The sequence below is a fragment of the Mesoplodon mirus genome, assembly GCF_964341445.2.
Source record: "Mesoplodon mirus genome assembly, chromosome: 9".
NCBI classification, from domain to species: Eukaryota; Metazoa; Chordata; class Mammalia; order Artiodactyla; family Ziphiidae; genus Mesoplodon; species Mesoplodon mirus.
The window spans coordinates 25,176,827-25,190,586 of NC_138985.1; the positions used below are offsets into that span (position 1 = coordinate 25,176,827).

Below are 13,760 nucleotides of genomic sequence, written 5' to 3' on the forward strand. Positions count from 1 at the left end.
CCAGTGGTAGTTTGATAGGGATTGCATTGAACCTGTAGATTGCTTTGGGTAGTAGAGTCATTTTCACAATGTTGATTCTTCCAATCCAAGAACATGGTATATCTCTCCATCTATTTGTATCATCTTTAATTTCTTTCATCAGTGTCTTATAATTTTCTGCATACAGGTCTTTTGTCTCCTTAGGTAGGTTTATTCCTAGATATTTTATTCTTTTTGTTGCAATGGTAAATGGGAGTGTTTCCTTGATTTCACTTTCAGATTTTTCATCATCAGTATATAGGAATGCCAGAGATTTCTGTGCATTAATTTTGTATCCTGCAACTTTACCAAATTCATTGATTAACTCTAGTAGTTTTCTGGTAGCATCTTTAGGATTCTCTACGTATAGTATCATGTCATCTGCAAACAGTGACAGCTTTACTTCTTCTTTTCCAATTTGGATTCCTTTTATTTCCTTTTCTTCTCTGATTGCTGTGGCTAAAACTTCCAAAACTAGGTTGAATAAGAGTGGTGAAAGTGGGCAACCTTGTCTAGTTCCTGATCTTAGTGGAAATGGTTTCAGTTTTTCACCATTGAGGACGATGCTGGCTGTGGGTTTGTCATATATGGCCTTTATTATGTTGAGGAAAGTTCCCTCTATGCCTACTTTCTGCAGGGTTTTTATCATAAATGGGTGTTGAATTTTGTCGAAAGCTTTCTCTGCATCTATTGAGATGATCATATGGTTTTTCTCCTTCAGTTTGTTAATATGGTGTATCACGTTGATTGATTTGCGTATATTGAAGAATCCTTGCATTCCTGGAATAAACCCCACTTGATCATGGTGTATGATCCTTTTAATGTGCTGTTGGATTCTGTTTGCTAGTAGTTTGTTGAGGATTTTTGCATCTATGTTCATCAGTGATATTGGCCTGTAGTTTTCTTTCTTTGTGACATCCTTGCCTGGTTTTGGTATCAAGGTGATGGTGGCCTCGTAGAATGAGTTTGGGAGTGTTCCTCCCTCTGCTATATTTTGGAAGAGTTTCAGAAGGATAGGTGTTAGCTCTTCTCTAAATGCTTGATAGAATTCGCCTGTGAAGCCATCTGGTCCTGGGCTTTTGTTTGTTGGAAGATTTTTTATCACAGTTTCAATTTCAGTGCTTGTGATTGGTCTGTTCATATTTTCTATTTCTTCCTGATTCAGTCTTGGCAGGTTGTGCATTTCTAAGAATTTGTCCATTTCTTCCAGGTTGTCCATTTTATTGGCATAGAGTTGCTTATAGTAATCTCTCATGATCTTTTGTATTTCTGTAGTGTCAGTTGTTACTTCTCCTTTTTCATTTCTAATTCTATTGATTTGAGTCTTCTCCCTTTTTTTCTTGATGAGTCTGGCTAATGGTTTATCAATTTTGTTTATCTTCTCAAAGAACCAGCTTTTAGTTTTATTGATCTTTGCTATCGTTTCCTTCATTTCTTTTTCATTTATTTCTGATCTGATTTTTATGATTTCTTTCCTTCTGCTAACTTTGGGATGTTTTTGTTCTTCTTTCTCTAATTGCTTTAGGTGCAAGGTTAGGTTGTTTATTCGAGATGTTTCCTGTTTCTTAAGGTGGGATTGTATTGCTATAAACTTCCCTCTTAGAACTGCTTTTGCTGCATCCCATAGGTTTTGCGTCGTGTCTCCATTGTCATTTGTTTCTACGTATTTTTTTATTTCCTCTTTGATTTCTTCAGTGATCACTTCGTTATTAAGTAGTGTATTGTTTAGCCTCCATGTGTTTGTATTTTTTACAGATCTTTTCCCATAATTGATATCTAGTCTCATAGCGTTGTGATCGGAAAAGATACTTGATACAATTTCAATTTTCTTAAATTTACCCAGGCTTGATTTGTGACCCAAGATATGATCTGTCCTGGAGAATGTTCCATGAGCACTTGAGAAAAATGTGTATTCTGTCTTTTTTGGATGGAATGTCCTATAAATATCAGTTAAGTCCATCTTGTTTAATGTATCATTTAAAGCTTGTGTTTCCTTATTTATTTTCATTTTGGCTGATCTGTCCATTGGTGAAAGTGGGGTGTTAAAGTCCCCTACTATGATTGTGTTACTGTTGATTTCCCCTTTTATGGCTGTTAGTATTTGCCTTATGTATTGAGGTGCTCCTATGTTGGGTGCATAAATATTTACAATTGTTATATCTTCTTCTTGGATCGATCCCTTGATCATTATGTAGTGTCCTTCTTTGTCTCTTCTAATAGTCTTTATTTTAAAGTCTATTTTGTCTGATATGAGAACTGCTACTCCAGCTTTCTTTTGATTTCCATTTGCATGGAATATCTTTTTCCGTCCCCTCACTTTGAGTCTGTATGTGTCTCTAGGTCTGAAGTGGGTCTCTTGTAGACAGCATATATCTGGGTCTTGTTTTTGTATCCATTCAGCCAATCTGTGTCTTTTGGTGGGAGCATTTAGTCCACTTACATTTAAGGTAATTATCAATATGTATGTTCCTATTCCCATTTTCTTAATTGTTTTGGGTTTGTTATTATAGGTCTTTTCCTTCTCTTGTGTTTCTTGCCTAGAGAAGTTCCTTTAGCATTTGTTGTAAAGCTGGTTTGGTGGTGCTGAACTCTCTCAGCTTTTGCTTGTCTGTAAAGGTTTTAATTTCTCCATCAAATCTGAATGAGATCCCTGCTGGGTAGAGTAATCTTGGTTGCAGGTTTTTCTCCTTCATCACTTTAAATATGTCTTGCCAGTCCCTTCTGGCTTGCAGAGTTTCTGCTGCAAGATCAGCTGTTAACCTTATGGGGATTCGCTTGTGTGTTATTTGTTGTTTTTCCCTTGCTGCTTTTAATATGTTATCTTTGTATTTAATTTTTGACAGTTTAATTAGTATGTGTCTTGGGGTATTTCTCCTTGGATTTATTCTGTATGGGACTCTCTGTGCCTCCTGGACTTGATTAACTATTTCCTTTCCCAATTTAGGGAAGTTTTCAATTATAATCTCTTCAAATATTTTCTCAGTCCCTTTCTTTTTCTTTCTTCTGGAACCCCTATGATTCGAATGTTGGTGCGTTTAATGTTGTCCCAGAGGTCTCTGAGACTGTCCTCAGTTCTTTTCATTCTTTTTTCTTTCTTCTTCTCTGCAATAGTTATTTCCACTATTTTATCTTCCACGTCACTTATCCATTCTTTTGCCTCAGTTATTCTGCTATTGATCCCATCTAGAGTATTTTTAATTTCATTTATTGTGTTGTTCATCGTTGATTGTTTCATCTTTAGTTCTTCTAGGTCCTTGTTAAATGTTTCTTGCATTTTGTCTATTCTATTTCCAAGATTTTGGATCATCTTTACTATCATTATTCTGAATTCTTTTTCAGGTAGACTGCCTATTTCCTCTTCATTTGTTAGGTCTGGTGGGTTTTTATCTTGCTCCTTCAACTGCTGTGTGTTTTTCTGTCTTCTCATTTTGCTTATCTTACTGTGTTTGGGGTCTCCTTTTTGCAGGCTGCAGGTTCGTAGTTCCCATTGTTTTTGGTGTCTGTCCCCATTGGCTAAAATTGGTTCAGTGGGTTGTGTAGGCTTCCTGGTGGAGGGGCCTGTGTTCTGGTGGATGAGGCTGGATCTTGTCTTTCTGGTGGGCAGGTCCACGTCTGGTGGTGTGTTTTGGGTGTCTGTGGACTTATTATGATTTTAGGCAGCCTCTCTGCTAATGGGTGGGGTTGTGTTCCTGTCTTGCTAGTTGTTTGGCATTGGGTGTCCAGCACTGTAGCTTGCTGGTCATTGAGTGAAGCTGGGTGTTGGTGTTGAGATGGAGATCTCTGGGAGATATTCGCTGTTTGATATTACGTGGAGCTGGGAGGTCTCTTGTGGACAGCGTCCTGAAGTTGGCTCTCCCACCTCAGAGGCACAGCACTGACTCCTGGCTGCAACACCAATAGCCTTTCATCCACACGGCTCAGAATAAAAAGGAGAAAAAGTAGAAAGAAGGAATTAGTAGAAGAAAAGAAAGAAAGAATGAATGAAAGAAAGAAAAGAAAGGAGGGAGGAGGGAAGGAAGAAAAAAGAAAGAAAGATGATAAAGTACAATAAAGTAAGGTATGATAAAGTATAATGAAGTTATTAAAATAAAAATTATTAAGAAAAAAAAACAGATGGGTAGAACCCTGGGACATATGGTGGAAGCAAAGCTATACAGACAAAATGTCACACAGAAGCATACACATACACACTCACAAAAAGAGGGAAAGGGGAAAAAATCATAAATCTTGCTCTCAAAGTCCACCTCAATTTGGGATGATTCGTTGTCTAAAGGAGGGAGGGAGGGAAGGAGGAAAGAAGATAAAGTAAAATAAAATAAAGTAAGATAAAATAAAATAAAGTTGTTAAAATAAATAATTAGTAAGAAAATAAATTTTAAAAACGGACGGATAGAACCCTAGGACAAATGGTGGAAGAAAAGCTGTACAGACAGAATCTCACACAGAAGCATACACATACACACTCACAAAAAGAGGAAAAGGGGAAAAAATCAAATCTTGCTCTCAAAGTCCACCTCCTCAATTTGGGATGATTCGTTGTCTATTCATGTATTCCACAGATGCAGGGTACATCAAGTTGATTGTGGAGCTTTAATCCGCTGCTTCTGAGGCTGCTGGGAGAGGTTTCCCTTTCTCTTCTTTGTTCTCACAGCTCCTGGGTCTCAGCTTTGGATTTGGCCCTGCCTCTGCGTGTAGGTTGCCTGAGGGCGTCTGTTCTTCGCTCAGGCAGGATGGAGTTAAAGGAGCAGCCGCTTTGGGGGCTCTGGCTCACTCAGGCCGGGGGGAGGGAGGGGTACGGAGTGCGGGGCGAGCCTGTGGCAGCAGAGGCCAACATGACGTTGCACCAGCCCGAGGCGCGCCGTGCGTTCTCCCGGGGAAGCCGTCCCTGGATCCCGGGACCCTGGCAGTGGCGGGCTGCACCGGCTCCCCGCAAGGGGGGCGTGGACAGTGACCTGCGCTCGCACACAGGCCTCTTGGCGGCGGCAGCAGCAGCCCCAGCGTCCCACGCCTGTCTCTGGGGTCCGCGCTTTTCGCCGCGGCTCGCGCCCATCTCTGGAGCTCCTTTAAGCAGCGCTCTGAATCCCCTCTCCTCGCTCACCAGGAAACAAAGAGGGAAGAAAAAGTCTTTTGCCTCTTCGGCAGGCCCAGACTTTTTCCCGGACTCCCTCCTGGCTAGCCGTGACGCACTGGCCCCCTCCAGGTTGTGTTCACGCCGCCAACCCCAGTCCTCTCCCTGCGCTCCGACCGAAGCCCGAGCCTCAGCTCCCAGCCCCGCCCGCCCCGGCGGGTGAGCAGACAAGCCTCTCGGGCTGGTGAGTGCCGGTCGGCACCGGTCCTCCGTGCGGGAATCTCTCCGCTTTGCCCTCCGCACCCCTGTTGCTGTGCTCTCCTCCTTGGCTCTGAAGCTCCCGCCCTCGGCCACCCACAGTCTCAGCCCGCAAAGGGGCTCCTAGTGTGTGGAAACCTTTCCTCCTTCACGGCTCCCTCCCACTGGTGCAGGTCCCGTCCCTATTCTTTTGTCTCTGTTTATTCTTTTTTTCTTTTGCCCTACCCAGGTACGTGGGGAGTTTCTTGCCTTTTGGGAGGTCTGAGGTCTTCTGCCAGCGTTCAGTAGGTGTTCTGTAGGAGTTGTTCCACGTGTAGATGTATTTCTGATGTATCTTTGGGGAGGAAGGTGATCTCTGCGTCTTACTCTTCCTGCCATCTTTCCTGGAAGTCCCTCCCAAAGTGGGATTTAACAGATGTCTTCATGTAAACCAGAGGCCATACTTAGATTCTTTTACAATATTTCATTTCTGTTAAACTTTTTGTCAGTATTTCTTCTAATATTAGTTTGATATGTCTTATTCAGTTAATCAAATGCCCTGTTCATTTTTAAGTTGGATCATTCAGGCATGGGTTTTTTTTCATTTTTATTTATTTTATTTATTTATTTTTAGCTGTGTTGGGTCTTCTTTGCGGTGCGTGGGCTTTTCGTTGCAGTGGCTTCTCTTGTTGCAGAGCATGGGCTCTAGGCACGTGGGCTCAGTAGTTGTGGCTCATGGGCTCTAGAGCGCAGGCTCAGTAGTGGCGCACGGGCTTAGTTCCTCCGCGGCACGTGGGATCTTCCCGGACCAGGGCCCGAACCCGTGTCCCCTGCATTGGCAGGCGGATTCTTAACCACTGCGCCACCAAGGAAGCCCCAGGCATGGTTAATTCAATTATGTTTTTCTGGTTCTGCTTCTTAAATCAGCAGAGTTTTCACAGGCAATATCAGATTTATAATATATCAATAAGAGAAACTCAAAATAACAGTATTTATACACCCAATTTATAGCTTGGATGCAGTAGACTCTAAAGCAGGTATAAATTACATAAATCACTTTTTTAGTAGTTCTGTTAAATTCAGGCTTGAATATTACTTCTTCATCCAATTTTGTAGCTGGTATGTTCAGTAAATAACATGTATTGAATTTTCAAATAGGTAAAAGACATGTTTCAAAATTCAAAAGATTATTGTTATGTGTCTTGCCATAGTTAGCACAGGAATACAGAAGCAAAATGTATATTCTTTATAATTAATAACTTAAATATTTTTCTACTGGTAATCTTATTTTAAAAGCACATTTAGTGGTTCAAAGAAAAATGTTAAAATAGCTATAAATAGTAGTTTATCGGTCTTTTTATCTTCCACCTTTTAGGTTCCGCCCCGTTGCTTATTTCTCAACATTGCTGAAATCAAGTCATAGCGTGGTAGCAGAACCTCTGTGACTGGGGTAAGAAAACTGCTTATACTTAGGCTATACTTAGATTCTTCTTTTAAAATATTTTGATCCATTAAAAAATCGGTGTAGATTTCCATCATTTCCTTGCACCAACTCTTTTCACCACCACCCCTCCTAAAAATGCTGCTTGTTCCTCTTCCTTTCCTAACCCATATCCACTCAAGCCAGGACGTTGGGTGCTTTGGCTTGAATTGTCCCTTCACCCCTCATATCTAATCTGTCCCCAGCTTTGGTTGATGCTTTTTTCTTAATGTCTCAAATCCATCCCCATCTTCTCCCTAGTCACCACTGCCCTGTAGCCTGCGGCTGCTCTTCCTGCCTTCTGAGTCATAATCTCTCACTTAAAAACTCCTGGTAATTCTCTTTGCTCTAAGGATAAAAAAAAAAAAAAAAAATCTCAATTGCTGTCATGTAAACGTCTGTTTCTGGCCCTTTTTACTTCTTACACCTTCATCTCTCACCAACACCCCCAGGTTCACCTGGTCTGCTAAAATGCTTTGTCTTTCAAGTCTCAGCTTAGTCATGACTTCCTCCTGAGTTCTAGAAATGTTTTGTTAGTTTTAACTGTGGTGAGGGCTTTACTTTTGTGCTGCTGGTAATATCAATAATTTTGTACTGACTGGGGACTGCATATACGCTGCATATAAAGGTAGGGTCTTCTAAAAAGATGCCTGAATGTTTACATTACCCGAACTTACTATGTGTATTTAGACATCTTCCATGTGCTAAATTATTCGTCTTAAACTTAGTTTTACAAACAAGTCGAGACCCAAAGAGGTAAAGTAATTTGAGCCTTCCCATGATTTTAAGAGTCTGTGCTTTGATGTCTGACAACATGTCTGGCAAGTCATATAAATAAATTTTATTATGCAGACCAGGCAAATTGTTAAGCCATCTTTAAGCAGCTTTCAACTATTGTACCCTTAAAACAGAACATTATTTTCTTTAGCTCAGTCTTTGTTATAATTTTATGTTGTCCTTATTCAGTGAAGTCTCGGTACTTTGAAAATATTAAGTTATTACATTTTAGAAGTAAAACATTGCCTCAGGGACCTTCTGGCTTTGTTGCTCCTTTTGAGCTGATTGCGTATCTTGAAATAAAGGAGGCCCTTCTAAGAGTTCAGGGTGTCAGTTACAAGTTATGTTTCACCTGGACTTCCTTCCATTTTCTATTTTTAATAATTAATAACTAAATAGTAAGGTTTTGTTCATAAATATTCAAATTACAGTAGCTTCTTCATCATTTAAAATTTGTCAAAGATTAGGACCCCAAAAGCATTGAAACATAAAGAAAAAAATGATAAATTGCACTTCATCAAAATCAAAAGCTTCTACTCTTCAAAAAACTTGTTAAGAAAATGGACAGATAAGCCACAGACTGGGGGAAAATATTTTCAAGGTATGTCTCTGATAAAGGATTTGATTCCAGAATACCTAAAGAACTCTTAAAACTCACTTTTAAAAACCCGATTTTTAAAAATGGGTAAAAGATTTGAACTCCAAGACACATAGATGGTAAATAACCACACTAAAAGATGCCCAACATGATTAGTCATTAGGAAAATGCAAATTAAAACCACAGCATAATACCAGTAGACATCCAATAGACCACTTAGCATGAAAAGACTGGCTGTGACTGTACCAGGATGTGGAGCGACTGGTAATCTCATTCATTGTGGGAATACAGAAAGGTATAGCCACTTCGAAAAACATTTCAACACACACTTATCATACAGTTTAGCAGTCTCACCCTAGGTATTTATCCAAGAGAAATGAAAACATATATATATATATATATATATATATATATATATATATATGTATATATATACAAAGACCGGTACACGACTCTTTATAGCTTCTTTATTTATAAAATTGTAAAAATGGAAACACCCCAAATAAATGTGAATGGATAAACAAATTATGCTACTTCCAGACAACGGAATACTATCAAACAGTGGAAAAAAAAAAAAAAGCACATGCCACAGATACATGTAACTATATGAATATATCTCAAAAGCCTTAGCTAGGTGAAAAGAAACAGGCACAAAGGCTATGTACAATATGATCCATTTATATAACATTCTGGAAAAGGCAAAACAATAGGAACTGAAATCAGATCAGTGGCTGCCATGGGATGGGGTGATGGGAGGAGACTGACTGCAAAGAGGTAAGGGGAAACCTTTGGAGGTGATGGAACTATTCTGTGTCTTGATTGTGGTGGTGTTATATGACTGTATACATTTATCAAAACTCATTAAAAGGGTGATTTTATTGTATATAAATCAACCTGCCTTTAAAGAAAAAGTTAAAGCCAGTTTTCAACATCAGAAATTATCTTCACAAATTTAAGGGTAAAGAAGACTAGGCGATAGATCAGATGACTCCAAAGTCAAGTCCTTTGTCTTTTGACTCAGTGGTCAAAAATTTTTTTATGTGAAGAGATTTTTATATATTAGAAATTAATAGTCTTTCTTATTATCAGAGTTTTGTGCCTTTACCAGTATACAATCTTCTTGTCCCAAGAACAGGATCTACCTTCATTTATCTTCATAAAGTCACCCTTTCTGTTACCTAAATATCATGATTGAATTGTCTTCATGAATATATTACAGTTTGTGTTAATTTTATTCTTAATTATGTATTCTTTGTGAGTCTTGTTGTAAATTGAGTCCTTCCTTCCATTATACATTCTAACTGGTTATTTGAAAAGAAATTTATTTTTTATATAATATATTGATTATATAACCATTATCTTTGAAATCTCTTGTTTATAATAATTTTTCAGTTGATTCCTTTGGGCTAAGTATGAAATCATTATTGGTATAAGCAGTGGACTTTGAATTTTATCAAATATCATTCCAGATCATGTAGAGATAATCTATGATTTTTCTCTTCTATTAATATGAAGAATTACATTGACTTCCTAAAATATAAAGACATTCTTGCATATCTGGTTGAATCCCACCTGGTCACTTTGGTTTATTCTTTTAATGTGCTGGATTCTAACATTTTTTATTTAGAATTTTTGTACCATATTTATATGATAGGTCAGTCAGTCTGTTTTTCCTTTAGTCTCTCTTTGTTAGGAACTTTGCATCAATGTTAAGCTAGCTCTCAAAAAGGAATTTGGAGGCTTTCTCTATGTTGCAAAACATTAAATAGTATTAATAATATCTATGTTGCAAAACATTAAATAGTATTAATAATACCTGTTCTTTAAATGGTTGGAAAAATACGCCAGTGATATTATCTGTATCTGTGCCTAGTAATAAACTGAAATAGTCTCAAATCCCTTTCAGAATAGAATGTGTATCTTGCTTTCTTGGTCAGGTATATTCTAACTCTTCTAAAATTGTTCATTTTATACTAAATTCCTTTATTGAGCAGGTATCCTTAATGCAGATAAGGGAGTGTCATTTGTGAGTTGTCCATATGAACTATTTTTCATTTTGAAGGATGAGTCACTACTGTGGCCTCTACCTGCTTGTGCTTAGTAGTGGTTTATAATGCTTTGATAGGAACTGAACTTTAGTGACGATAGCCTTTAATGTGCTATTCAGATTGGAGGGGAGAGGCATGCTCCATTTAATCTCTTTATTAACAAGGAATCTCTCAGTAGGAACTTCTGCCAGCTAATAGTTTTATTAAACTAAAGCCTAATAGTAAGTGTCTTTATTATGAAAGTCTAAAAAAGGTAATAATGAACTTTGGAAATACAAAGATCATTGGGTTTATTGTTTTTAGTGGACAGGGAGTGTTTGAGATCTTACTTGGTAGAGTTTTCCTTATTAAGTATTGGAGAACTAGATTGAGCACTTCTTAGAAATTTTCATAAAATTTAAAATAGAGAGCCTTGAGTTTGGGTTGGAGATTTGTGGTCTGAAGCTCCTTGACCCACTTCCTCCCGTGTGTGGTAGGCTGATTAATGACCCGACGACAAGATATCCATGTCCTCATCCCCATAATCTTTTTTTTTTTTTTTTTTTTTTGCGGTACGTGGGCCTCTCACTGTTGTGGCCTCTCCCGTTGCGGAGCACAGGCTCTGGACGCGCAGGCTCAGCGGCCATGGCTCACGGGCCCAGCCGCTCCCCGGCAAGGGGGGTCCTCCCAGACCGGGGCACGAACCCATGTCCCCTGCATGTTTGAATGTTACTTCCTATGGCAAAAGGGGCTTTGCAGGTGTGAGGATGATTTTCAGGATTATCCTTGTGGGCCTTAAATGTAATCACAACTCTCCTCATCACAAGTCTCCTTATAAGAGGGAGGCAGAGAGAGGTTTGACTACGGAAGCAGAGATGGTAGTGATGCAGCCAGGGGCCAAGGAAAGCCAGTCTCTAGAAGTGGGAGAAGTAGGGAACAGATTCCCCTCTGGAGTGTCCAGAAGGAACCCATCCTGCTGACACCTTGATTTTAGCCTCTTAAGATTCATTTTGGACTTCTGACAACAGGATGATAAATTTTGTGTTGTTTTAAGCCCCTATAAATTTATAGTGTTTCTTATAGCGGCAACAGGAAACAATACAGTATGGGTACCTGTTAACTAAACATATGAGAGCAGGGACCTAGGCCTATGGAATTCAACTCCATATCCCCAGTGCCTAGAACTGTGCCTTACATAATAAGGCACAGTATATTTGTTAATGGAGGATGGGAGGGAGAGAGGGAGGAAAAATCAGGTAATTCATAACTTAAATCCACATGGTGAGCATGGTGTAGGTGTCTAGCTTCTGGGTGAAGCAGAGGAAAACAGTAAGGTTGAAAACTTGAAGCCCACCCATAACCAAACAGATTTTATAGTATTGTTCTAGGACATCGCTTTTTAAAAATAGAACTCCCATATGATCCACACTAACTCAAAAAGATATATGTACCCCCATGTCATTGTAGCATTATTTATAGTGGCCAAGACATGGAGACAACCTAAGTGTCCATCAGCATGTTAATGGCATATATGTACAGTGGAATATTACTCAGCCATTAAAAAATGAAATCTTGCCCCTTGTGACATGGATGGACCTTGAGGGCATTATCGTAAGAGAAATAAGTCAGACAGAGAAAGATAAATACCGTATGATTTCACTTATATGTGGAATCTAAAAAAAAAAGGAAAGAAAACCAAGCTTATAGATACAGAGAACAGACTGGTGGTTGCCAGGATGGGGGTGAAGCAGCAGAATGGGTGAAGGGGGTCAGAAGGTGCACACACACTTCCAGCTATAAAATACGTCAGTCACAGGGATGTCATGTCACCCAAAAGGTGGGGGGAGGGGGGAGGAGGCCATGGTGTAATTAAAAAATATTTGTTTGAACAGCAGAAGATAGAAGAGAATCGAGGAACCCTACAAACCAAACAATTTGAAGTTCAAGGATCCCTATCTCGTTACTTGAAGGAGGGAAACACAATTGCATACACATACATGGAGAAGTATTTCAATTAAAATTCAGGTTCAGTCCTCCAATTTCTAGTTTGTATAAGGTGCCAGGAAAGTAGTTAATTGTATTTTTACCAAGTGAGCGCAGGAAATACACAGGGTAATGTTATTTATTTTATGACTAATTTTAATTTTAAAAACAAGTTATATGTCCACATTATACAAAAATCAAACTGGTAGTTAGCAAAAAGCCATTATCCCGCTTCTGTCCACCAGTGACTTAGTTTCCATCCTCACAGGCAACCCTGTGTTACCATTTTTTATATCGTTTCCGGTATATAAACAAATAAACCTCTAAATCCCTTTTTTCTCATCTTTTTATGCAGTTCATAACATACAAGTTACATTGCTCTATATCTTACTTTTTCCACTTTAACAATATGTGGTGGCGCAGTGGTTAGGAATCCGTCTGCCAGTGCAGGGGACACGGGTTCGAGCCCTGGTCTGGGAAGATCCCACATGCCACGGAGCAACTAAGCCCGTGCACCACAACTACTGAGCCTGTGCTCTAGAGCCCGTGAGCCACAACTACTGAAGCCTGCGCACCTAGAGCCCGTGCTCTGCAGCAAGAGAAGCCACCGCAATGAGAAGCTCTTGCACCTCAACGAAGAGTAGCCCCCGCTCACCACAAGTAGACAAAGCCCGCATGCAGCAACGAAGACCCAATGCAGCCAATTAATTAATTAATTTGAAAAAACAGTATGTTTTAGTTCCCTCCATATCAATGGGTAAAAGAGCATCTGTTTTTTTATGGTCGCTAATTAGTCCATGTTTCCAATTTACACTTCCACTGCAGTGAAGGAATGTGCCTGTTTGTCTACCAGGGAGGGACAAGCTTTTTCTGTAGAGGGTGGAAAGAAAACATTATTTAGACTTGTGGGCCGCATACATTCTCTGTTTCATATTATTCTTGGTTTTATTTTGTTTTGTTTTGTTTACAACCCTTCAAAAACACAAAACGGTTCCTAGCCACAGGCCATACAAAAAGCAGGCCAAGGGGGCTATAGTTTGCTGGTCCTTGCAAACATACTGATAACAATCTGATGGGTAAAACAGTTGAGATCCAATCTAATATTATTTGTATTTCTCTTATCAGCAAGGTTGAGCATATTAGAGCCCTTTGTATTTCCTTTTCTGTGACTGTTGGTATTTTTTGCCCATTTTCTTAGAGTTGTTGATTTTATTTATAGTAACTTTTTATATAGGGAAATTACCTCTTCTCTTTGAAATAAATCACAAATATTTTCCTCAGTTTATCTTTTTATTTTGCTTGTAGAAGATTTTGCCATGTAGAAATTGTTTTGAGTAGTAAAATTTATCAAAGTTATTTTATGACTTGAGTTTTAGATAGTACTTTATGCCTTTCCCATTCTAAGATTATAAAACAAAAATTTTGTGGGTTTTTTTTTTTCTGGTGCTTTTGTGATTTCATTTTATCATTTAAATCTTTGAACCACTTTCAAAGATTTATATAAATTTATTTTATAAATTTACAATTTGTATTGGTGTGAGGAGAATGGGTCCAACTTAATTTTTTCCCAGA

At 38.9% G+C, this 13,760-nt stretch overlaps 1 protein-coding gene across 2 annotated transcripts in view; it reads left to right on the forward strand.

Annotated features, from left to right (window-relative positions):
- RALA (RAS like proto-oncogene A) overlaps window positions 1-13,760 on the forward strand; it is an 88,370-nt gene that overhangs the window by 50,551 nt on the left and 24,059 nt on the right. Inside the window, exon 2 of one of the 2 annotated variants that reach the window (XM_082631911.1) lies at window positions 6,699-6,773. The exons of the other annotated variant lie outside the window; for it this stretch is intronic. The gene's annotated coding sequence lies outside the window, so the exon portion shown is untranslated. The remainder of the gene's footprint in view (window positions 1-6,698; window positions 6,774-13,760) is intronic. 2 annotated transcript variants of the gene reach the window in all.